We start from the raw sequence: 25,765 nt of genomic DNA on the forward strand, positions 1-25,765 counted from the left end.
ACCCATAGCCGCATACTTTTCTAACTCTGCCTCTCCAGAATACCCCATACCTCCCAGGAAAATCTGCTCTATTCTCTACTTTTAGGTGGGTTTTACATAAACTATTCCCCCTTTCTGCCCAGGATTTACGGAAAATCCATGACAGTTAGCAACTACCTGAGAAATATAGGTGATGGCATAGCGTGGAATAGTGGAAAGCAGACAAAGAACTTAAATGCAGCCGAACACAAAAACGTCAAGATAAGAACATGCTTACAGTTAGGGCGGGTGCAGATGGCCGTAGATTCCCTCATCCAAAAGAATTGAGTAGATTATGCAAATGAACCTCTGATCAAACTCTTATCAAAGCGTGATCATAATAGTGTGATCCTATTCTCTTGGAGACATTTTTTTCTTCATCTTGTCCTCACACATCTTCTCCATTCTGTGAGGCTGCGGAATTCAGACTGCATTCAGATGTCATCTGAGTGCAGTCCGATGTTTCCCACGCACTCGTTGACTTGAATGGTGCAATCTGATATCTGATCAAACTCGGACATGCAGTGATTTTTTTTTTCCTTGGACAGACACTAATATGTGCATGGCCCCACAGTCTAACATTGACCCGGGTGCAATCCGATGGTTTGTCAAATCGTACTCAGACTGAAGATGCTCTCATCTGCACCTGCCCTTACAAGCTCTCGATATGAAGGCAGTCCTCTTAACAGATTGTATCGGCCATTCTGTCACAAGGGATAACAGAATCGGTGCACATTCTACTACTTTATAGAAGGGCACAGTTCTCGTGGTGGTTTTTCATGGCAACAGTCCTAGAGTGCAATATGTATGTATGCAACATTATTTAGAGCTTGTAGCTATGTCGATAGCCTATTGATACCTGCTTGAAGCCTACACTTGCATAACTCGGGGCTTCCTCTCTTCTCTCGCTCCTGTTCCTGTACAACGCTCTGATGTCCTCACACTGTTGCAGATCTATTCCTGTATCAGTAGCACAACCACAGCGCTCATCGTCTTTTCTCTACTTGCAGTGCTCTTTACCCACTCTCCGTACATCATTCAGCTCCTCATTCAGAAGAAGCGCAGGACAATGATGTACACTTCACTTCGTGTCTGTGCCAGCTTGTCCTTCTAAGCAGACCATCTCTGTCCTGCAACGCTCGGACATTTCATCATTCTTGTAGTTTTATACTCTTAATATGAATAGAGCAACTTGACACCACTATAGGCCATTTCATCTTTTCCTTCATATCTGCTGCATTGCTGGGGTTTGGTTGGACCAGGAAGCATGAGAACCGTTATCCTGTAGTGATAATCTCCTGCTGATAAAACACTGATTGTATTGAAACAGCAAAACACAGCCCAGTAAGCGACACATCAGGCTCTCTACTGGTGCTCTCAGATTTCGTAGCAAAACCTAGTGACAGATTCCCTTTAAAATAAACAAATGTTCTACTGACACCCTCCTTATAGCATTCTTTTTTAATCTATTTATTGCAAAGATTGCATAGGAAACTGAATTGTGCCTTTTACTATGTTTTTAACTGTGTACATAAAAATAAGTTTTAATGGATGTCAAAAGAGGACATATGCATGATATATGCATGTGAAAAATAAACATCTGGAAAATGCTGTTTTCTATCTGGATGAAAGGTATGACTTTTCATACAGTCGTCTGAACTTAAAATTATAGCAGAAAAGTTGTTTTCATCCTCTCTCTTGCTCCTTCTAAGGTTGGCATCACATTCCTGAGTTTCACAGTATATGTAGCAATTCAGAGCTGCTCTTTGTATAGACAAGTATGTCTATGTGTGGAACTCTGCTCCCTACTGGCTTTGGGTCTCCTTCATATAAAGTTGTTAATGTCAGGCAACCCGCAACCAAGGTTGCCTACCATACAGAAATCCCTTAAAAATAGGGCACTTTTCACCCTGTCCGTAAAAAAAAACTGGTGTCCATAATTTTTTTGAAGCTGGAGAAACTTGTAAAGACTATTGTGACTGTAATTATCATCCTTTAAGGGTATGTACGATCCTTTCTGGCAGCGCTTTGAACGCAGCATACTCTATGCTGCATCCAAAGCGCTGCACACAGGTGAATTCGCATGTGTTCATTGAACTGATAGAGACGAGCATCTCCGCAAGAGATATTGACATGCTACAGTCTGTAAGGAAGCACCGCATGTCCGTGTCCGCGGGTGATCTGCAGGAGCATGGAGACTTGAAATCCCATCCACTATGCTGTAACATCTGGCCGCTGCAGATTGCATGCAGCGCAAGTGCTAATCCGCAGCCATGCCTGACCGTGTGCCCATACCCTTACAGTTCATAGTGAACGCAGCTGATGTCTTTATATCAGTATTACAGTCTGGAGACATGTATCACTTACATTTTTTATGACTTATTAAAGTTTTACAATGTGTCCTTAAAAAATGTTGACTGTCCATGATTTTTTTTGTAAGCTGTGCAGAAAAAGTCAAAATCCAGTTGGCAACCCTGCCCATGACCAGTCCAGAAACCACAGTCCATGTAAGCTGGGCTTAAAGGGGTTGTCCACTACTAGGACAACCCCTTATTGAACTAAATGCTTGGCCCCAATAAAATAATAAAACCTATACTCACCTCCAGTGCCGGCTCCGTTCCAGCAGTGTCGGCATTCACGGCCCCGGGGCTCTTGTGCAGTGGCATGACACGTGACCCCGACACCCAATCAGCGCTGGCGTGACTGTCCCCGCCTTTCGACAAACCGAACATGACGAAGTCAGAGATCAGCTGCAGCCTGGACTTACTCTTCTTGTTCAATCCGTATGGAGGCCGAGACAGTGAGAGGTGAGTATAGGTTTTTTTATTTTATCGCTACCAAACATTTAGTTCAAGAAAGGGTTGTCCTAGTAGTGGACAACCCCTTTAATTAGATCATCATTACAGTATAAGTTATTTCTGTAGTTTAAAAAATCAGTTTATGGAGCCAACTAAGCCTCAGAGTTTCAGATCAAGGTTCCAAAAAAAATCAGTTTAAGGCTGTGTTCCCACGATGCGTTTTTTAAGCGTTTCCACAGCAGCAATTCCGCTGCAGAAACACTTAAAAAACGCATGATAGAAGGCCTGCCATGTTCCCCAATGATAATCCGCATGTGCTGTGCACATGCTGCAGAAATTTCCGCTGCGGATTATCATTGCGGAAAAAAACGCAGCACTACCAATTATTTTGCGGAAGCGCGGCGTTTTCGCCGCCATTGACTTGCATTGGAACACTTGGATTCTGCATCACTGCATCTGTATGTGCGGAATGGTACCCGGGTCTGGGGTACAGGAGACTCTCCTCTGGACCCGGGTACCATAGAACCTGTAAAAAAAAAGAATAAAATAAAAAATAAACATTATACTTACCTTTTGATGGTCCCCGGTATGCTTGCCTTGGCTTGCCGGCAGCTCGCGGTGGACTGAAGCACCTGCGCTGACGTCATTTAGTCATGTGACGGGTCACGCAACCGCTGACGTCGGCAGGTCCTTCAGTCCACCGCGAACTGCCGGCAAGCCGAGACGCATCGAATTAAGACTCCGGGGGCCATCAGAAGGTAAGTATAATATTTATTTTTTAACATTCTTTTGGCCACACTATATTAATCCATGCCATTTGCATGGATTTATATAGTGTGACCAAGTTGTGTGAATAAGTTGTTCTGTGACCAAGCACTTTCCAAGTGATGCTAAAATCGCTTGGAAAGCGCTTGACAACCCGCATGCGGAAATGCATGTGAAGAACGCTTCACATCCGCATGTCCCTGGCAGGAAAACGCATGTACAATCCGCATGTACAATCCGCATGTACAATCCGCATGTACAATCCGCATGTACAATCCGCATGCGTTTTTTTCTGCCAGGGAGATGCAGAAACGCTCAGGAAAAAATCCGGAGCATTTCTGCATCGTGGGCACATAGCCTTAGTCTCGGTACTGTTGTATTGGTTTTAGTAATAATTCAGAAACAGGATCAAGTCTCTTCCATTGATTCCTGCTCCGGACACACGGCATATTGTCACAGCACATCTGATGCTGTGCCTTCGCTCTGTTTGATTTGCGCAGTTTTTTGAAGTATTATCTTATTATGAACAATCCAGCTTCCTTTTCCCCTCTGGACTCGTATGTAATCTCTCTGCAGGGACTGTACATGGTCTGCCTACAGAAACACTTCACTCCATGTTGCCGGCTCATTTTATCTCCTCTTATTTCTTTGAACCAATTTGCCTGGCAGCGAAATGACAGACTAGGGGAAAAGATTGCTCAAGGTTCCAAGTTAGTATAAAACAAATTGATACATTCCATCTTTAATTATATCCTGGAAAGTAACTTTATTACTATTACATTCAGAAGTTTTAAGAGGTTTTGATGTGTGCTGTACCAAATAATAATGGTAAATTAAATCACTGTCGTTGTCAAACAGCTGGTTCACCCTTCAGTGATGATTAAAAAGTGAAATATTGTGTGCACACCAGAAACCAGATACAGATTCAGTTTCTGATCTAAAGTTTGTTTATATTCAGGGGTCTCTCTACCTATAACAGGACAGGTGATAAATGTACAATCGATAGAGGTTCGACCACTTGGATCCCCCCACCACTGTGGGAGTTCTGTGTTCCCCTTATGAATGGAGCAGTAGGGCGCATGTGATACTGCTTCCCATATAACGAAGCAGTGATTAAGCTTGTGCACTAGCAATTCATTTTCACTGCGGACATTGGATTTTATTTATTTATTTTACTCACTTATATAGTGCCATAAATTCTGCAGTGCTTTACAGACATTATGGGCATTGTCCCCATTGGGGCTCACAATCTAGATTCCCTATCAGTATGTTTTTGGAGTGTGGGAGGAAACCAGAGAACCCGGAGGAAACCCACACAAACACGGGGAGAACATACAAACTCCTTGCAGATGTTGTCCTTGGTGAAATTTGAACCCAGGACCCCAAAGCTGCAAGGCTGCAGTGCTAACCACTGAGCCACCGTGCTGCAAGTAGTCTGAGAGGGAGGTGCCGGTTATATTCATTTCTACTTGTGAAGGCTTAGCTAGAGCAGTACTTCGTCCTCTCGGGAGCTTGAGGCCAAGTTTGCATTTGTCTGGAGTTGTCTAAAGCTAAGCATTCTCCCCCTGTTTGTCTACCCTTGCTGTCTATAGAGTTTAGTGGAGATCGACTAGTGCTCATCTCCTCCCATCCCTAGCCTTAGCCATACGCCAGGGAAAGACAGGGCAAGGCACACGTGCGGCGATTGCTGAAGAGGCAATATAAGGATGGTAGTTGAGACAGGGTGACACTAGACCAGACTAGGAGGTCTCCACTTCACCCTTTCCCTAGTGTCTGGGCTCCCTTTCCCTCTTCCCTCTGTGTTGCACTAAGTCTTTCACACATCTGGCGTGACATTAGGATAATATAATTACGCTTCCTTATATAGCGCCATCATATTCCTTAGAGCTTTACAGACATTATCATCACTGTCTCCATTGGGGCTCACAATCTAGATTCCCTATCAGTATGTCTTTGGAGTGTGGGAGGAAATCGGAGAACCTGGGGGAAACCCACGCAAACACGGGGAGAACATACAAACTCCTTGCAGATGTTGTCCTTGGTGGGATTTGAACCCCGAACCCCAGTGATACAAAGCTACAGTGCTAACCACTGAGCCATCATAATAATTTAAGAAAAAAAATGTACCTGTAGTTACTTTTTAAACATTTTATACATTTTAATATGCATACAAATTAATAACCACTGGACACCAAGGTGCATCAAAACCATAGTAAGGTCAAATAAATATCACTAGTATGTGACTTATGTATTGGTAAATGATATCCAAAATTAGTAAATATATTCTTAGTATATATATATATATATATATATATATATATATATATATATATAGTATATTCTCAGTATTTGATCAGTGTGAAAGCCCAGGGTCTTCCGTTGGCATAATACTACTCAGACAACACAGAGTGAGGGTAAAACAGTGTGCAAATACTTTATTCAACCACCAAATGGACAATAAACATATACAACAGTCCCAGCAAATACCCAAAATCGTACAACATTACACGGCCTTACCCTTCCGCTGGCCCACCGAGAATAGATCAGCTGTGATTTTGGGGACTTCCAGGGCCAACTGCCTCAACCAGTGGCCCCCTGTTTCTGGCGGGCCCCCACAGAGAGAAGATAGCGGCAAGCTTAGGAAGCTGACAGTTCATCGAGGTACAAGGCCAGGAGACCCGTGGGTCTCACCCTGGCCTCTCCGAGAGTTTCCATGGGGCCAGATGATCGGTTGGTCCCAATCTGGCTTCTCTGAACATCTCTAAGGGTTCAAGACGACTGGAGGGTCCCACCTGGCAACACCAAACAACATATCCATGGGGCCAGGTGACCTCATTGTCCCAACCTGGTTTCCTCAAATGTATCCATGAGTTCTCTGATGGTCAATAGAGCAGATCTGTATCCTTCCAGTCAGGGCTGTGGTCCCTTAGGCTGGAAACCTGTAGAATCCAAATCTGTGTCACTCTGGAGGGAGCTATGCTATCCATCTGTTGTCCTGACTCCTGAAGAATGTCTCTCTGATTCTCCTTGATTCTGTGTGCAGCTGATAGGAAACCCTTTTTATATTTACATATGTGGCTAAGGACATCAGTCACAGGTCGGGGGAAGGGTTCAGTGCTCAAGTCTCATTGTTTGAGCTAATCTCCCTGCTCTGGTAAGTAAACTAGCTAGCTGGCTTAGTACAATATGCAATTAGCATAGTAACAAACATCATTGTTCCCAAACACTGAGTCACTGTCCTTCCTGACAAGCCAAAGAAACACATACATTCAAAAATCAACAAAGATAATAGTGTATTTCTCCTGGCTTAACAAATATAAACGTCTGGCTGATTAAGATAATAAACTGTGTCGGCACAGTCAGTATTTAACATCAGTATTTGTAAGCCAAAACCGGGAGTGGAACAATCAGAGGAAAAGTATAATAGAAACACGTCACCACTTCTGTATTTATCACCCACTTCTGATTTTGGCCTACAAATACTGATGTAAAATACTGACCGAATACTGAAGGTGGGGACATGGCTTTAGAAGTAATTCTGTATGCTTTATCAATTTATATCAACTCCTGATATGCGGTAACCATAGTAAACCACTGTGTGTAAACTAAAATCATTGATTCTTAAGAACAGATACTAAGATTATGAGGAGCATTATTACAAGTTATGAAAAACATATAACAAGTTTAAAATATTGTAATTTTCCACCAGCGCTCATGTTATGTCCTCAAATGAAGACCCGATCAGTACAGAAGTCATCAAAAAAGAGAGCGAGAGAAGGAGACTTTATTGGCCACACAGGCCAATCCAGTCAAATAACTTTTCATCTTTTAATTTTTGGAATGCTGTCCCCATTTTTTCTCTATATTTGTAAGGTTTGGCAACTGCTTATTTGTCTATAAGCCAATGCTGTTTTTTCTTTATCTGTCATTTAGTTCCAGAGGTGTGGGCCATTCTATTTAATGTGCCCAACATGATAATGGTCTTTATCAAAGGGCGGTGTTCATAGGATCCTCTGAGGAAGTGTCTTTAGACTGCTTTGCATAATTACCCTGTGAGTAATGCCCCCTTGGTAAAGACCATTAAAATGTGCATACTGGTTGTACAAAATACACAAAAGTCCACATCTCTGACAGCATACAACAGATTTTAAAAAGAGAAAAAATGGAAAAACAATGATTTTCTCTTACCTAAAAGGAGGCATCTAAATGAGATCTACTTCTGAAAAATGAGAAATGACTTCTTGATTTTGGGAGGAAAATGGGTGTGTGTCTTACAGTCCGCATGCAGGCTTACCGGGGGGGGATTGCAGCGGTGGTGGTGGCAGGGTCCCTTCCTCAGGAAGCCGCCAGCGGCAGAAGTATGGCGATGCTACAGGCCCGGTGTTGGCGGTGAATGGAGTGCATTCATTGCATTGCTTTCCTGGCGATCATGTTCCTGTAGCCGTGGGCTGCCAGAGGCGGCGCATGTGATGCGCCCCCTGGGCCGTGAGGTACTCGGTGCCGGGCCGGTCATGGCTATGGGAGATGTCACAGTGGCAGTGACCCGATCCATGACCCAGGGTGGTCAATCAAAAGGGGGATATTTACAGGGGATTAATAAAGTATTTATATATATAGTTTGTGACGCCACCTGTGGTATGCGGCTAAAGGGAGCCGCCGCTGCGGAGCAGGTCCTCTGGAGCTGATGTTAGTGCAGCAAAGCTGGTGTGGCTCTCCACAGGTAGAGCTTAGCTCCAGGGCAGTGTAGATGGTATAGGTTGATATAGGTGATGCTGGGCGTTGTAGTGCAGGGGTGATGGCGCAGATATTAATCACAGAGACCGTGGGGTGCAGTCTTCCGAGTTTACTCACAGTTATTAAGTTCCTCAGGTTACAGGTTCCGGACTACAACCTCCCATGTCGTGTTGCGTTCACCAGGCTGGGGTTCAGCAATCCCTCAGGTGGTTCAAGAGTGCCTGACAGGACCCCTTTCTATGTGCCTTCCTCAATCATCTTCCTGTGCTGGCTCTCGGCCTCCTGCCCTGAGCCTCGCAATCAGTGTCCCAATCCGGTAGCCTCGGGTCTTGTTGGGTGACCTGCAGTCCCCTGGATCCTCTGTGGCCACCTTCTCAGGGATATAATTGCGGATGTGGCCACTGCACCTTACAAGTACAGCAGCCTCCGGTTCCTAGCTGAGCCTTGTAGTTCTCCACTAGTTGAGCCACTGCTGCTTGATCTCTCCACTGCCTGGCAGATTCGAGCGTACGGGTGGCCTCCAGCACTGCGCATACCCCTGGGATCCCTTCTGTTCCTGGAGCCTTTCTCCTGCTCCCTCTCCTCTCTCAGTCCTGGGCCTCTCACTAGGCCGCCTCTGGAGCGGAGCTCCTGCAGAGCCTCTGCTACCCTCACTTTCCTCCTCTGACTGATCTGAACTTTCAAGATGGTTCCCCCTTTTATATCACTCCCTCACCAGTGCTCCCCTAATCCACGTCCTCCACCCACACCCACTACATGGTTCCCCCTCACTAGGTTCCCCTCCACCCAAGCCAGGGACCAGGGACTGTGCTCTCCCATAGGAGCAATCTCGCCCTGCCCTACTGAAGTGGATGTGTTGGTGTGGCGCCCCTGAGGGTTCGGTCGCCACAGAGGTGTTGTATCTCAGCCAGAGATGTGGTATCTCACTCTCAGGTAAGGAAGGAGTACAGCTCAGGACCCTAACACCTGCATCCAACACACCACTCCAGGCAAACAGGGGAGGGAAAGATGTCTCTGGTGCTTTCTGAGCCCTTCCCTTGGCTGGAGTGGGGGGAACCCAGAGAGGGGGAACCACGTAGTGTGTGTGGGTGGAAGAAGTAGCTTAGGGGAGCACATGAGAGGGAGGTATAAATTGGGAAGCCATCTTAGAAAGACAAGCCAGTCAGAGGAGGAAAGTGAGGGGAGCAGAGGCTCTGCAGGAGCTCTCCTCCAGAGGGGGGCCTATTCAGTGAGGCCCAAGTCTGAAGAGAAGGAGAGAAGAGAGGAGAGAGAGCAGGAGAAAGGCTCCAGGATCAGGAAAGGACCCCAGGGGTGCGGGCCGTGCAGAAGGCCACCCGTACGCCCGCATCTGCCAGGCAGTGGAGGGGTCAGGCCATCTAAAGGGAACCGGTCCCTCAACTAGCGGAGGACTTTATGCCCAACTAGAAACCGGAGGCTGCAGAACTTTATGTCCTGTAGCCACAAGTCCACACCAGTCTCACCGAGAAGGTAGCCACATAGGACCCAGGGGACGGAACAGACGTCACCCGCCAAGGCCCGCTGGTGCCGGATTGGAGATACTAGGTGTGAGGTGCAGGAAGAAGGCCAGAGAGCGAGGACACACAGAAGGGGGTCCTGCTAAGTACTCCGGAGCTACCTGGGGGTAGACCGAACCCCTCCCTGAGTAAACACAGGACGACAAGGGCAGTTACATGGATCCCTGTAATCTGGACTGCAACAACTGTGAGTAAAGATCCTGGGACTGCACTTCGTGGTCTCTGTGGAAAGGAAGAACAAAGACAAAACAATTTAAATAATAAAAATATGGGAGGAAGAGAAACCAATCACAAACTAAAATGTTTTTATACAAATGCACAAAGCATGGGCAACAAACAAGGAGAATTGGAACTACTAATGCAGGAAAAGAAATATGATGTCATTGGAATCACTGAAACTTGGTGGGACGATACACATGATTGGAATAAAAGGCTAAAAGGATACAACTTATTTGCAAGAAACAGACTTGATAAACGAGGAGGAGGTGTCGCATTGTATGTTAGAAAAGCGTATATCTGCACAGAGATTGAAGCTTCAGAGACTGGGAGTTCTGTGGAAACTGTTTGGGTAAGAATACAAGGAGAGAACAACGGAAAGGACACCATTGTAGGCATTTTTCAAGAGAAATGTGCTGTCTTCCAGGAGCAAAAATTAAAGATGTGTCTGACAGGATATCAAGACTATTCAGACCTACAGATCACTACCCATTCCTGCTAATACATGTGGGGACAAATGACACCGCAAGAAAGGACCTGGAAACCATCTGCAGTGACTTTGAAGACTTAGGCAAGAAAGTGAAAGAATTGGGAGCGCAGGTGGTCTTCTCATCCATCCTCCCAGTGGATGGCCATGTAACAATGAGGTGGAATAAGATTCTACAGGTGAACAACTGGCTATGTCGATGGTGCCGTCAACAAGGATTTGGATTTCTGGATCACGGAATGAATTACCTATACGATGGACTACTTGCTAGAGATGGGGTGCACCTTACGAAGACTGGAAAACATGTATTTGGAAGTCGCCTTGCTACACTCATCAGAAGAGCTTTAAACTAGAACAATGTGGGAAGGGAAGCAAAAGGCCAGAAAAAGCCATACAGCTGACAAATACTATTGAGATCTCTGCTACTGGAAGTGTAAAGGAAGAACAAAGACAAAACAATTTAAATAATAAACATATGGGAGGAAGAGAAACCAATCACAAACTAAAATGTTTTTATACAAATGCACAAAGCATGGGCAACAAACAAGGAGAATTGGAACTACTAACGCAGGAAAAGGAATATGATGTCATTGGAATCACTGAAACTTGGTGGGACGATACACAAGATTGGAATAAAAGGCTAAAAGGATACAACTTATTTGCAAGAAACAGACTTGATAAACGAGGAGGAGGTGTCGCATTGTATGTTAGAAAAGCGTATATCTGCACAGAGATTGAAGCTTCAGAGACTGGGAGTTCTGTGGAAACTGTTTGGGTAAGAATACAAGGAGAGAACGGAAAGAACACCATTGTAGGCATTTACTACAGGCCACCTGGGCAAGCTGAAGATATGGATGAACTCTTTATGTATCAAATGACCAAGTTCTCCAAAAAATATGACGTAGTGGTCATGGGAGATTTCAACTATCCAGACATTTGTTGGGAATCTCTCTCAAGTAAAACTAACAGGTCAAGCAAATTCTTATCCTCTCTTGCTGACAACTTTATCTTCCAAAAGGTAGGGGAGAAAACAAGGGGATCTGCTACTTTGGATCTAATCCTTATAAACAGGGAGGAAATGGTTGAGGAGGTAAAGGTGGCTGGGACGCTAGGAGGCAGCGATCATGCTATTATAGAATTTTGGATAACTAGAGGAGGAAGACATGTGAAGACTCAAACTTCAAGGTTAGATTTTAGAAAGGCAGATTTTAAGAGACTCAGAAAGAGAATAGGAGGGATCCAATGGCTGGATGTCCTTAAGGACAAAAATGTCCAGGAAGGATGGGAAATTTTTAAAAATGAGATTCTCAAAGCACAATCGTTAACAATCCCGAAAAGTAGGAAGAATGGGAAGCATTTAAGGAAACCAGGATGGATGAACACAGAACTTAAACACATGCTAAAAAGAAAGAAAGAAATGTTTATTAAATGGAAAGAGGGACGCATATCTAAAGAAGATTATAATGCAGTCTGCAGATCCTGCAGGGCACGTATCAGGTTAGCTAAAGCTGACAATGAATTAAGGCTTGCAAGAGATGTCAAAAGCAATAAAAAAGGATTTTGGGGGTATGTCAAAAGTAAAAGAAAAGTCAAAGATGCTATAGGATTTTTACAGGATGAAAATGGAGAAATGGTAAGAGAGGATGTTGAGAAGGCCAAACTTTTTAACTCCTATTTTGCATCTGTTTTCTCTCAGAAAGAAAATGTAACATCAACTGATCTTCACTGTCCTTTTAAAGGAATAGAGGAATCCAAGTTATCTGTAAACAGAAAGATTGTGAGGGAATATTTAGCTAACATAAATGAGTTCAAGTCTCCAGGTCCAGATGAATTACACCCCAGAGTACTGAAGGAGATCGTAGAAGAAATTTTAGAACCACTCTCCATAATCTTTGAAAATTCTTGGAGAACAGGAGAAGTCCCAGAAGACTGGAGAAGAGCAAATGTTGTTCCTATCTTCAAAAAGGGGAAGAAGGTGGACCCAGGGAACTATAGGCCGGTGAGTCTGACTTCTATACCAGGAAAGATCTTTGAACAAATTATTAAACAACATGTATGTAAGTACATGGATAAGAATGAAGTGATTAACCAGAGTCAGCATGGGTTTGTAACTAACAAGTCATGTCAGACTAACTTAATTTCCTTCTATGACAGAATCACTGACTGGGTGGATCAGGGAAATGCTGTAGATATAGTATATCTTGACTTCAGCAAAGCATTTGACAAAGTATCTCACACCATCCTTATTGAAAAAATGACCAAGTATGCAATGGACCAGGCAACTGTTAGGTGGATTCATAACTGGCTTAGTGATCGGACTCAAAGGGTGGTTGTAAATGGCTTCACATCCAGCTGGATGAATGTCTCAAGTGGGGTACCACAGGGCTCTGTCCTGGGACCTGTATTGTTCAACATCTTTATCAATGATTTAGATGAAGGAATTGAGGGTAAACTGATTAAATTTGCTGATGACACAAAGCTAGGAGGGATAGCTAATACTAGAGAAGAGAGAGAGAGGATTCAAAAAGACCTAAATAAACTGGAGCAGTGGGCAGCAACCAACAGAATGGTTTTTAACAGGGAAAAATGCAAAGTACTACATCTGGGCAATAAAAATGAAAAAAGCATATACAGAATGGGAGGAATAGAGCTAAGCAACAGTACATGTGAAAAAGACTTAGGTATACTAATAGATCATAGACTGAACATGAGTCAACAGTGTGATGCAGCAGCAAAAAAGGCAAATACAATTCTGGGATGTATTAACAGAAGCATACAGTCTAGATCACGTGAAGTCATTATCGGTCTTTACTCCTCTTTGGTCAGACCTCATCTGGAATACTGTGTACAGTTTTGGGCACCACATTTTAAAAAAGACATAGACAAACTGGAGCAAGTTCAGAGAAGAGCGACCAGAATGGTGACTGGTCTGCAAAGCATGTCCTATGAGGAACGGTTGCAGGATTTGGGAATGTTTAGCTTGCAAAAAAGAAGACTGAGAGGAGACTTAATAGCTGTCTACAAATATGTCAAGGGCTGTCACATTGTAGAAGGATCATCTTTATTCTCATTTGCACAAGGAAAGACTAGAAGCAATGGGATGAAACTAAATGGGAGGAGACACAGATTAGATATTAGAAAAAACTTTTTGACAGTTAGGGTGATTAATGAGTGGAACAGGCTGCCACGAGAGGTGGTTAGTTCCCCTTCAATGGACGTCTTCAAACAGAGGCTGGACAGACATCTGTCTGAGATGATTTAGTGAATCCTGCTTTGAGCAGGGGGTTGGACCAGATGACCCAGGAGGTCCCTTCCAACTCTACCATTCTATGATTCTATGATTCTATGTTTCTTGCTGCGCCATCAACCCCTGCACTACAACTCCCAGCACAACCTGCAACATCTACACTACCCTGGAGCTAAGCTCTTCCTGTGGAGAGCCACACCATCCCTGCTGCAGTAACATCAGCTTCAGAGAACTGCTCCGCAGCGGCGGCTCCCTTTAGCCGCATTCCACAGGTGGTGTCACGAACTATATAATAACACTATAAATCCCCTATCCATAACACCCTTTTATTGACCGCCCTGGGTCACGGACCTGGTCACCGCCACTGTGACCTTCCCCAGCATCCACTTTCCAGGCACCGGGTACCTCACGGCCCAGGGGACGCGTCAACTTGACGTCACGAACAGGATATGAGCCCACCCGTTATCACCGGGTATCGTGCACCTAAAGACTGTGTTTTCTACTAAATGTGGCTCCCGCCCCAGAAGAACGGGCGCCATTATGTGCGAGCTGAACAACAACAAGAGATCACCTCCCATCGTGGGCCGGGTCCCAGAATGGCACCAAAAGCGGGGCCCACCCACTGCAACTGTGGCCATAGCCCTGGACCTGTCCATTGGTCTGGAGGAGACGCCGCCAGGTGTAACCGACAGCAAGCAGACATGGGACCGCCCCAAAAGGGGGAGAGGGAAGAATAAAACTGGGAGACAGGGTGTGGTCTGGACCAATCTAGACACACCACTGCAACTGTGGCCATAACCCTGGACCTGTCCATTGGTCTGGAGGAGACGCCCCCAGGTGTAACCGACAGCAAGCAGACATGGGACCGCCCCAAAAGGGGGAGAGGGAAGAATAAAACTGGGAGATAGGGTGTGGTCTGGACCAATCTAGACACACCACACCCGGCAGGGAACATGGAAGGAAGAGAAATCAGAATCCCTGCCAGTGGCCTGCTACGACCGGAGGCGCCCCTCACCCTGGAGGGGTTAGTTGCCAGGCTGTCCCGGGAGGATTCAGAGTTCCTCTACGCCAGGATGGAAGACTTGAACCGGAGGATGGAGAGGGCCCAGCAAGATGCTATCACAAGCTGGAAAAAGGAGATGGTGGAAAGGATGGCAAACCGGCAGCAAACAATGCTACCAAGCACAGGCAGCGCCCCAGCCTTGGCGGATCCGGACCAGCGCCAGGAGGCAGAGTGCAGCGCCACAGCGGCCATGGGAGCAGGTAAGAGGAGTCTCCCTGTCCCGGGCGCTAGAGCCGCTGACCTGCTCCTGGGCCCCCTGGTGGAACCGCCGATCCCGGGCGCTACTGACACTGGCCCACTCCTGACACCCCAGCAAGGCCCTCTGCCCCCGGGCGCGGAAGACGCGGACCCATTCCGAACCCTCCTCCCAGGACATCTGCCCCCGGGCGCGCCCGCCCTAGACTTTCTCCAGGCCCCGGAACCGCCACCTCCGGGCACCAGCAACACCGGCCCGCTCCTGACCCCTTACGGGAACCGCCTCCCCCGACACTCGACTGGGTGTGTAGACACCGTCCATGGGATTGGTCCGCGGAGGTGGAGGACCAGCAACCCCCACTCCTTCTGTCTCCCCTGCCCTCCGCCATCTCCCGAGGTGAGGAGGATCAGTTTGAGTGGGACAACCCTTGGGGAGACCTTATGGGGTTTCCCCAAGAAACAAAAGCAGAGGCGGCCCGCAGGAAAGAGCACTGCGGGAGGGAGTTGGAGCAGCTCGAGAGGGAGCGGCACATCCAACGGGTGCGTTAGGAGAAGCTGGAGGCCCGGAACATGGAGGAGAAGGCCCGGGCCCACAAAGACAGGAGGGCAGCATTCGGTCCCCGTGCTGAAAGGACCATAGTTCAACGTGGAGAGAGGTTGGGGCTTCATCCGGGACCCGCAGTCCGAGACAGATCTTTTTGTAAACCGGAGGGACGTGGAGTCCCACCTAAAAGAAGGTCACCCGGACCGGAATCTATACTCGGGTTATTATGTCACCTACACCAGGCACAGAGGCGAGAGGGGCTGATTTGCCCTGAATGTCCACCAGGTGGGGAAAGGGAGCAGTTCCTCACCCTACAGCGCTGAAGACCCGGCCTGGCCAGCCTACAGTGGACAAGAGCTTCCCAGGAGGGAGCACCACTACTAAGCATAGTAGCTGGAACTTTGAAATGTACATAGTTGCTCGGAAGGGTATAGAGACACTGCAAGTTTAAAAAAAGAAAAAGTTAAAAGTGTGTTACCCAGTTACCCGGTAAGGGTACCAAAGACTGACAGGTTGAGGACTGTGAGCAGCCAAGAACTGACCTTGTAAATAGTTGCACTTCTTAAAGTGCCCCTTATCTAATATATATAATTGTCTTATCCCGTCTGTCTTTCTGTCTGTCCTTCTGTCCAGGAAATCCCGCGTCGCTGATTGGTCCAGCTGCGGCCAATCAGCGACGCGGGATTTCAGAAAAAGATGGTGGCCGTTAGCGGCTCATCTGCCGCACGGAGGTCAGCGGCGAGGCAGCCGGGAGATGACCGGCGCCAGCTGGTCATCTCCCGGATGCTCGCAGCCGAACTACCCCGACCTGCGGCGCCGCTGACCTCCATGCGGCTACCGTCTGAAGATCAGTGGCTAGGGACGCTGATCTCCCGATGGCAATTGTGAAGGGAGGACCGGGGAGCGGCGCCGCCCGTCGGGATGCTTCTGCTGCGAGCAGCCGCTCATCTCCCGGCTGCTCGCAGCGGAAGTACCCGCACAGGCAGCGCCGCTCCCGGGCCCACAGTAATATGACACTGCCGTGGCCGTGACCAATCAGCGATATTGGCGCCAAATGTAAACACCGCTTTGCTGATTGATCGCGGTCGCCGGCCGTGACCAATCAGCAATTTTGGCGCCAAATTTAAACACCGCTCTGCTGATTGCGCCCGGTGTACTGCATACATATTCTAGAATACCCGATGCGTTTGAATCGGGCCACCATCTAGTTGGTTTTATAAATATACAACAATGACCTCAGAACAAAAACCCTTTTGGCGTGGCCGAAGACGTGCAACGCCTGGATCACCTATGTCCTGCAGCCACACCCACGGCCTACGTTGAGGGATTTCGGACGGGTCCCTCATACTCCAGTTTGCTGGTTAGCACCTTACTAAATAAGATGGACACCCGGTTGCAGATCGTGCTGTAACCTGTTAAGGAACAGTTTAGATTAAAATGTTTTATATGTGAAGGAAAATGTTATTTAATAAGTCTTATAATGTTTTGATCTAGTAACCTGAAACGTTCAACAAAATGTGCCTCCCATAAAGGGAAGAAAAGGTGTTATGTTTATAATCTTCTATGTGATGCATCTAAAATTTTGCATGTCTTTAAAATTGTTTTTACTCTGTTCCAGCCCGCGGACGTGCTGTGTTTTACCAGGGGAGTATGTGGCGCCCCTGAGGGTTCGGTCGCCACAGAGGTGTTGCATCTCAGCCAGAGATGTGGCATCTCACTCTCAGGTAAGGAAGGAGTACAGCTCAGGACCCTAACACCTGCATCCAACACACCACTCCAGGCAAACAGGGGAGGGAAAGATGTCTCTGGTGCTTGCTAAGCCCTTCCCTTGGCTGGAGTGGGAGGGAACCCAGAGAGGAGGAACCACGTAGTGGGTGTGGGTGGAGGAAGTAGCTTAGGGGAGCACATGAGAGGGAGGTATAAATTGGTAAGCCATCTTAGAAAGACAAGCCAGTCAGAGGAGGAAAGTGAGGGGAGCAGAGGCTCTGCAGGAGCTCTGCTCCAGAGGAGGGCCTATCCAGTGAGGCCCAAGTCTGAAGAGAAGGACAGAAGAGAGGAGAAGGAGCAGGAGAAAGGCTCCAGGATCAGGAAAGGACCCCAGGGGTACGGGCCGTGCAGAAGGCCACCCGTACGCCCGCATCTGCCAGGCGGTGGAGGGGTCAGGCCATCTAAAGGGAACCGGTCCCTCAACTAGCGGAGGACTTTATGCCTAACTAGAAACCGGAGGCTGCAGAACTTTATGTCCTGTAGCCACAAGTTCACACCAGTCTCACCGAGAAGGTAGCCACATAGGACCCAGGGGACGGAACAGACGTCGCCCGCCAAGTCCCGCGGGTACCGGATTAGGAGATACTAGGTGTGTGGTACAAAAAGAAGGCCAGAGAGCGAGGACACACAGAAGGGGGTCCTGCTAAGTACTCTGGAGCTACCTGGGGGTAGACCGAACCCTTCCCTGAGTAAACACAGGACGACGAGGGCAGTTACATGGATCCCTGTAATCTGGACTGCAACAACTGTGAGTAAAGATCTTGGGACTGCACTTCCTTGTCTCTGTGTTTCTTGCTGCGCCATCAACCCCTGCACTACAACGCCCAGCACAACCTGCAACATCTACACTGCCCTGGAGTTAAGCTCTTCCTGTGGAGAGCCACACCATCCCTGCTGCAGTAACATCAGCTTCAGAGGACTGCTCCGCAGCGGCGGCTCCCTTTAGCCGCATTCCACAGGTGGCATCACGAACTCTATAAAAACACTATAAATCCCATATCCATAACCCCCTTTTATTGACCGCCCTGGGTCACGGACCGGGTCACCGCCACTGTGACCTTCCCCAGCATCCACTGGCCCGACACCGGGTACCCCACGGCCCAGGGGGCGCATCATTGGATGCAGGTGTTAGGCTCCTGAGCTGTACTTCTCCCTGACCTGAGAGTGAGATGCCACATCTCTGGCTGAGATGCAACACCTCTGTGGCGACCGAACCCTCAGGGGTGCCACATACCCCCCTGGTAAAACACAGCATGTCCGCAGGCTGGAACAGAGTAAAAACAATTTTAAAGACATGCAAAATTTTAGATGCATCACATAGAAGATTATAAACATAACACTTCTTCCCTTTATGGGAGGTACTTTTTATTAAACGTTACTGGTTTCTATATCAAAACATTATAAGAGCACTTTTAATAACATTCTTCTTCATCTAAAACATTTTTCATATAAACCACTTTTAAACAGCACAATCTGCAACCAGGTGTCCTTTTTCCTTATTAAGGTGCAAACTAGCAAACACGAGGGACCCATCCGAAAACCCTCAACGTAGGCCCTGGGCGTGGCAGCAGGGCATAGGTGATCCAGGTGTCGGACCACGTCTTCGGCCACGCCAAACAGGTTTTTGTTCTGAGGTCATTGTTGTATAGATATAAAGCCAATAAGGGGCACTTTAAGAAGTACAATTATTTACACTGAAAGTCTTTGGCTGCTCACAGTCCTCAGCCTGTCAGTTCCTTGTACCCTTTTCGGGTAATCAAATAAACAAAACTTTCTGCACCTTTCCTGGTAACTATATACAGTTCAAAGTTCCAGCTAGTGTGCTTAGTAGTGGTGCTCCCTCCGGGGAAGCTCTTGTCCACTGTTGGCTGGCCCAGCCGGGTCTTCAGCACTGTAGGGTGAGGAACTGCTCCCTTTCCCCACCCGGTGGACATTCAGGGCATACCAGCTCCTCTCGCCTCTGTGCCTGGTGTAGGTGACGTAATCACCCGGGTACAGATTCCGGTCTGGGTGACCTTCTTTTAGGTGGGACTCCACGTCCCTCCGGTTTACAAAAAGATCTGTCTCGGACTGCGGGTCCCGGATGAAGCCTCAACCTCTCTCCACGTTGAACTTCACTATGGTCCCTTCAGCGTGGGGACCGTATGCTGCCCTCCTGTCTTTGCGGGCCCGGGCCTTCTCCTCCATGTTCCGGGCCGCCAGCTTCTCCCAACGCACCCGTCGGATGTGCCGCTCCCTCTCAAGCAGCTCCAGCTCCCTCCTGCAGTGCTCTTTCCTGCGGGCCGCCTCTGCTTTTGTTTCTTGGGGAAACCCCATAAGGTCTCCCCAAGGGTTGTCCCACTCAAACTGATCCTCCTCACCTCGGGAGACGGCCGGAGGCAGGGGAGCCGGTAGAAGTGGGGGCTGCTGGTCCTCCACCTCTGCGGACCAATCCCATGGACGGCGTCTACACACCCAGTCGAGTTTCGAGGGAGGCGGTTCCCGTTAGGTGCCCAGGAGCGGGCCGGTGTCGATGGTGCCTGGAGGTGACGGGATTCCGGTTTCTCTTTCTTCCATGTTCCCTGCCGGCTGTGGTCTGTCTAGATTGGCCCAAACCACACCCTGTCTCCCAGTTTTATTCTTCACTCTCCCCTTTTGGGGGCGGTCCCATGGCTGCTTGCTGTCAGCCACACCTGGGGGCAGCTCCCCCACCTTGATGGACACATCCACGTTCATGGTCACTGCTGCTTGGGGCGTGCTCCATTTTTGGCGCCATTCTGGGACCCGGCCCACGATGGGAGGCGGTCTCTTGTTGTTGTTTGGCTCGCACATAATGGTGCCCGTTCTTCTGGGGCAGGCACCACATTCAGTAAAAAACACAGTCTCTAGGCGCATAATACCCGGTGATAACGGGTAGGTTCATATCCTGTTCGTGACATCAAAGATGACGCGCCCTCTGGGCCGTGGGGTACTCGGTGCCGGACCGGTCGTGGCTATGGGAGATGTCACAGTGGCAGTGACTCGGTCCGTGACCCAGGGCGGTCAATCAAAAAGGGGATATTTACAGGGGATTAATAAAGTTTTTATATATATAGTTTGTGACCTCACCTGTGGTATGCGGCTAAAGTGAGCCGCCGCTGCGGAGCAGGTCCTCTGGAGCTGATGTTAGTGCAGCAAAGCTGGTGTGGCTCTCCACAGGTAGAGCTTAGCTCCAGGGCAGTGTAGATGGTATAGGTTTATATAGGTGATGCTGGGCGTTGTAGTGCAGGGGTGATGGCGCAGATATTAATCACAGAGACCGTGGGGTGCAGTCTTCCGAGTTTACTTACAGTTATTAAGTTCCTCAGGTTACAGGTTCCGGACTACAACCTCCCACGTCGTGCTGCATTCACCAGGCAGGGGTTCAGCAATTCCTTAGGTGGTTCAAGAGTGCCTGACAGGACCCCTTTCTATGTGCCTTCCTCAGTCGTCTTCCTGTTCTGGCTCTCGGCCTCCTGCCCTGCGCCTTGCAGTGTCCCAATCCGGTAGCCTCGGGTCTTATCGGGTGACCTGCAGTCCCCTGGACCCTCTGTGGCCACCTTCTCAGCGATATAATTGCGCATGTGGCCACTGCACCTTACAAGTACAGCAGCCTCCGGTTCCTAGCTGAGCCTTGTAGTTCTCCTCTAGTTTAGGGGCCTGTCCCCTCTGCGGCTCGATCCCTCCACCGCCTGGCAGATTCGGGCGTACGGGTGGCCTCCAGCACTGCCCGTACCCCTGGGATCCCTTCTGTTCCTGAAGCCTTTCTCCTGCTCCCTCTCCTCTCTCAGTCCTGGGCCTCTCACTAGGCCCGCCTCTGGAGCAGAGCTCCTGCAGAGCCTCTGCTCCCCTCACTTTCCTCCTCTGACTGATCTGAACTTTCAAGATGGTTCCCCCTTTTAGATCACTCCCTCACCAGTGCTCCCCTGATCCACGTCCTCCACCCACACCCACTACATGGTTCCCCCTCACTAGGTTCCCCTCCACTCCAGCCAGGGACCAGGGACTGTGCTCTCTCGTAGGAGCAATCTCGCCCTGCCCTACTGAAGTGGATGTGTTGGATGCAGGTGTTAGGGTCCCGAGCTGTACTCCTTCCTTACCTGAGAGTGAGATGCCACATCTCTGGCTGACATGCAGTACCTCTGTGGAAACCGAACCCTCAGGGGCGCCACACATGCGCAGATCGGGATCTTGGCTCAGCCGAGAACTCAATCTACGCTTGCGCCGCCTCTGGCGGCCATTTCCCTGAAGCCCAAGGTTTCAGGAAAATGGATGCCTACAGCGGCGCATGCGCAGATTGAGATCCTGGCTGAACCGAGACCTCAATCTGCGCATGCGCCGCCGTAGGCGACCATCTTCCTGAAGCCCACCCCTGGGAAAGCAATACACTCTGCTCTGTCTCACCACCAGGAAAGCAATGCACTTCTCTCTGCCTCACTGCCGCCACCAAGCCCGCAGCATGGTACCACTGGGACACCCTTCCTCCCACCCAGGGCCCGCAACATTGCCCCACTTCTGCCGCCGGCTTCCTGAGGAAGGGACCATGCCTCCTGTCACCCTGCTCCACCGCCCCAAAGTATGATACCTTAAATTCAGACTAAAAGACGGACATGCATCAATATAGTAAAAAAAGGTTTGAAAATAAGTTTGTCTGAGATCAAACAAATAGTAAATGATTTATGGCTAAGGGGTTCACCTTACATAGCCATTTACATAAAGAGATAATTGCCAGGATTGAAATATCTTTCCTATCATAGAGAATAAACACCATTGTTCGCTATAATGAGGATTTCTTTGAGATTACTCTTTACTCAGTATGATTGTGATGTTAAAGTGATTAATACTTTGATCAGTGCTTTTTGGGTGCGTTATGTAAAACATCCTTATTTATAGCTGTACTCTCATTTAGGGTCCGGGTGTTAGACCCCAAGATGACATATAATATTAGGGGCACCATTATGGTCAATATAGTCAATGTAATAGGCTAAAAATTCTGTCTAAAAAGGATATAAAACATGAATTGAAAAAATGATGAGTAATATATCTACTATATAATTGGCTTATCCCGTCTGTCTGTCCGTCCAGGAAATCCCGCGTCGCTGATTGGTCCGGCCGCGGCCAATCAGCGACGCCGGATTTCAGAACAAGTCGGGAGATAGCAGGGCTGACTCCGCCCATGTGGTCATGTGACTCACCAACTGCCCATGACGTACTGAACATGTTTTGTCAGTCACAGTGTGTGATGTACTTCTGTCACGTTCAGTGAACACGTTCTGTCAGTCACAGTGTGACGTACTTCTGTCACGTTTCATTCACCGTGGTATGCGGAACAGGAGACCCCTGGCTGCAGCCGCAAATAGTCGTGATGTAAGCGGAAGCAAGAGCCGGCTGCAGCCGGGGAATTACGTGCTGGCTGTGCGTGGTCAGCGATGTTGTCACAAGCAGTATTGACAACATGATGTAATTACAAAATTCATTAGGGGCCCCGGGGGGATACATTGGGGGGTTCATTTAAAGTAGTGCACAATCCATTTAAACACTGCTTCGCTGATTAGTTGCACCCGGTCGGCCGCATACATATTCTAGAATACCCGATGCATTAGAATCGGGCCACCATCTAGTAATATATATTTACTGTATATAAGTAATGTCCTTTATAAAATATATAGAAAATTCCAGTAATTAATCAAAAAGTGTTGTGACTTATTTCTTGCATTTTCTACATTGCAACTACTTAAGATATGTTTACATTGCATGATTATGGCAATTATGAGATCTTAATAACACTCATTTCATGATTATTGTGCAGTCTAAACAGGCTGTTGATCTGACGAAGGATAGGACATCAAGAAAAAGTAGTGGGCAACTTCTTTAACTTTGCTGTACTCACCAAATAAAGGACTTGGCTGGATCCAAATTGCATGTAGAGGACAGACATTTAAGTCTATGGGTTCTGGGAAAACATCGGACTGCATTCAGATGACATCCAAGTGCAGTCCAATTTTCACAGACTGACAGAATGGAGAAGATGGAGAATTTTTTTTTAATTCTCCAGATCTGAGAAAATTGGATCACACTATGGTCAAACTCTGATTAGAGTGTAATTGGTATAATCGGACCGATTTTCTCCAATGAGAGAAAACCGTTCGTGTGACCCCAGCCTAATGCTGACGGTGACAATAAAGTGCCTGCTCTCAGCTCCATTACACAAAGTCCACTGCAAAATATTGATAAGAGGAGTCAATTTCTGGTACTTGGCAATTACTCTTTATTGCACATTGTAAAATTGGCGTTGTTCCAAATGTAAGTATAAAGGTTGTTATACGTTAGCGATGTTGATCCTTTATTACAGCAGCTGTGTACAAAGCCAGGAGCTAATCATTACAACAACTCACTAGTGTGCGTGCCAGGTAAGTAAAGTGGTCGGGTTTATCAACGTCTGTGTTTATTCAATAGGCAACTAGCAAAGCATTGGGAAAACGCGCTGCATCGGTCATTTTTAATGGCTTCAAGCAAATAATTGGATGCCGAGGGAGTTAATCTAGCCACTATCTTAGTTAAAAAAACAACCCACCTTCCGCTATGCGGAGCCAAGTGACCTTTAAGTGTCTCCTTCAATGACATTATTCAAGCAATTTACAATAAGCGCACCCTGTCTGTATGTAACTAAAGAACGACTGCTCGGGCTAATGAATGCAATTCATCACCCAGGTACAGCTTAGCACAACGTTAATGCCATGACAGGTAAACAAGTCAGTCACTCGGGCAAACCAAATTATCTAAAGTGCGGAGAAAACATTGTTCTAAAGTGGCTGAGAAACCTCATTTATAGTCAATGAATAGCACAGGACCGAGAGTGAATCCTTCTGTCCAATGTAATGCAAGATTTCTGCAGTAATTCAAATGTATTCCAGAAGATACTATCTTCGTTTTCTTCTTAACTTTAGTATTATATCTTTGTTTTTAAGCCAAAGCTATTTATTGTGCAATCAGATGGAGAAGGACCAGCGTTGGTCGATTCTGTCATCATTATCACTTGGTGATGACCCATCTTCAGGTGAACTACATTTGTAGAAAATAAGTGGTTGGGGAATTAGTTCAAGTATCAGGGAAATGTTCTGCTAAACCCAACATGGAGAATAATGCTACCGGTGATGGAAAGGTGCAAAATTAAGCTTAATACCTTGCCACAACTTAACACTTTACTTTGCTCAAATTCTGGAGTTCTTAAAATCAAATGTATGCAAACTCTGCATGTGACGGCATGTAACTTGACATCTGTATCGACATAGCGTTCAACAAAAGGGGTACCAGGATTAGACATCAGTCTTCTTCAAGAGAGGCACAATACTCCTGGTGATCAGTGGTAAAAGTCCTTTGTTGCAGTAGATTCAGCAGCTGTCCATAATTATCTACACAGTCCTCTAGACCCTGATTAGGACCTCCAGTACACCACCAGGATCTAGGCAATGTTCCAACTAGTTAACAACATCCAGGTGCCATTTACTTGTTGCTGGATTATATCAGTAGCTCAACCACCATCCTCTCTACAACTTTGGTCCTTTGCTCCAGGTAGTTTCTCTCTTTATTGCTTTCTGCTGCCCGTTTACCTCTAGGAGCGGCTCCACTGCCTCTAGTGAATCCTACAAAAGTTCCTCTGCTTTGAAAGAAACTTGATCTATACCCCCATCAGGGGTTTGTGGCCTCTTTACGGCCCGCACTTGTGTTAGGCACCGCCAATCCCAGCACTTATAAAGTACTACCACTTCCTGTCCCTTCTCTGAGCATTTGGTGCTGTGTCTGCATTCTCCAGGGGCCACCTAAGCACACCCCTGGGTGTCCATTCCCTATTGTCCATTCCCAGTTTTAGTGCTCTGATTTTTTTGGGCCTTTCTTGTTGCCCATCATCGCTCTATCTTTCCACTTCAGCAGCCTCTTACATCAGGGTGGCTTTTAAAAGGGCTCTGTCCACCTTACTGGAGGATTGACTTAAATATTTACTCACATTCTCCCTTTCTCTTATGTGGGCCATTGTCTTAAGCTTGTTTGGTAAATCTGTATCTGCTTTTTACATTCATAATGATTAGTGTTGAGCGAGCATGCTCGACACTGCTCAGTACTCGCACGAGCATCACACTACTCGGGATGTTTGGCGAGCACCGAGCATTTCCGGGTTACTCGGGCGGGAGCTTGGGTCTCCGCCCTGCATGTTTGGCGCTCTTTACAGAGCCAATGAACATGCCGGGATTGCCAGCCAGTCACTGTAATGCCGCAGCCATGTTGGTTGTGGGCATTACATTGATTGGCTGGCCGCACAGCGTCACCTCGAGTATTTAAAACTGGGCGCCGCCATCTTGGACACAGACGGCTGGGATCAGACAGTGTAGGGACAGCGCTGC

The 25,765-nt window shown here is 47.5% G+C and overlaps 1 protein-coding gene across 3 annotated transcripts in view; it reads left to right on the plus strand.

Annotated features, from left to right (window-relative positions):
- PDE4D (phosphodiesterase 4D) overlaps nt 1-25,765 on the plus strand; it is a 1,744,955-nt gene that overhangs the window by 584,156 nt on the left and 1,135,034 nt on the right. The window contains exon 1 of one of the 3 annotated variants that reach the window (XM_073680272.1): nt 23,761-23,776. The exons of the other annotated variants lie outside the window; for them this stretch is intronic. The gene's annotated coding sequence lies outside the window, so the exon portion shown is untranslated. Of the gene's footprint in view, nt 1-23,760; nt 23,777-25,765 lie in introns of those variants that run through there. 3 annotated transcript variants of the gene reach the window in all.

Source organism: Phyllobates terribilis, unplaced genomic scaffold, assembly GCF_046119375.1.
Source record: "Phyllobates terribilis strain yellow unplaced genomic scaffold, ASM4611937v1 Scaffold_1__5_contigs__length_1240528914, whole genome shotgun sequence".
Lineage (NCBI taxonomy): Eukaryota > Metazoa > Chordata > Amphibia > Anura > Dendrobatidae > Phyllobates > Phyllobates terribilis.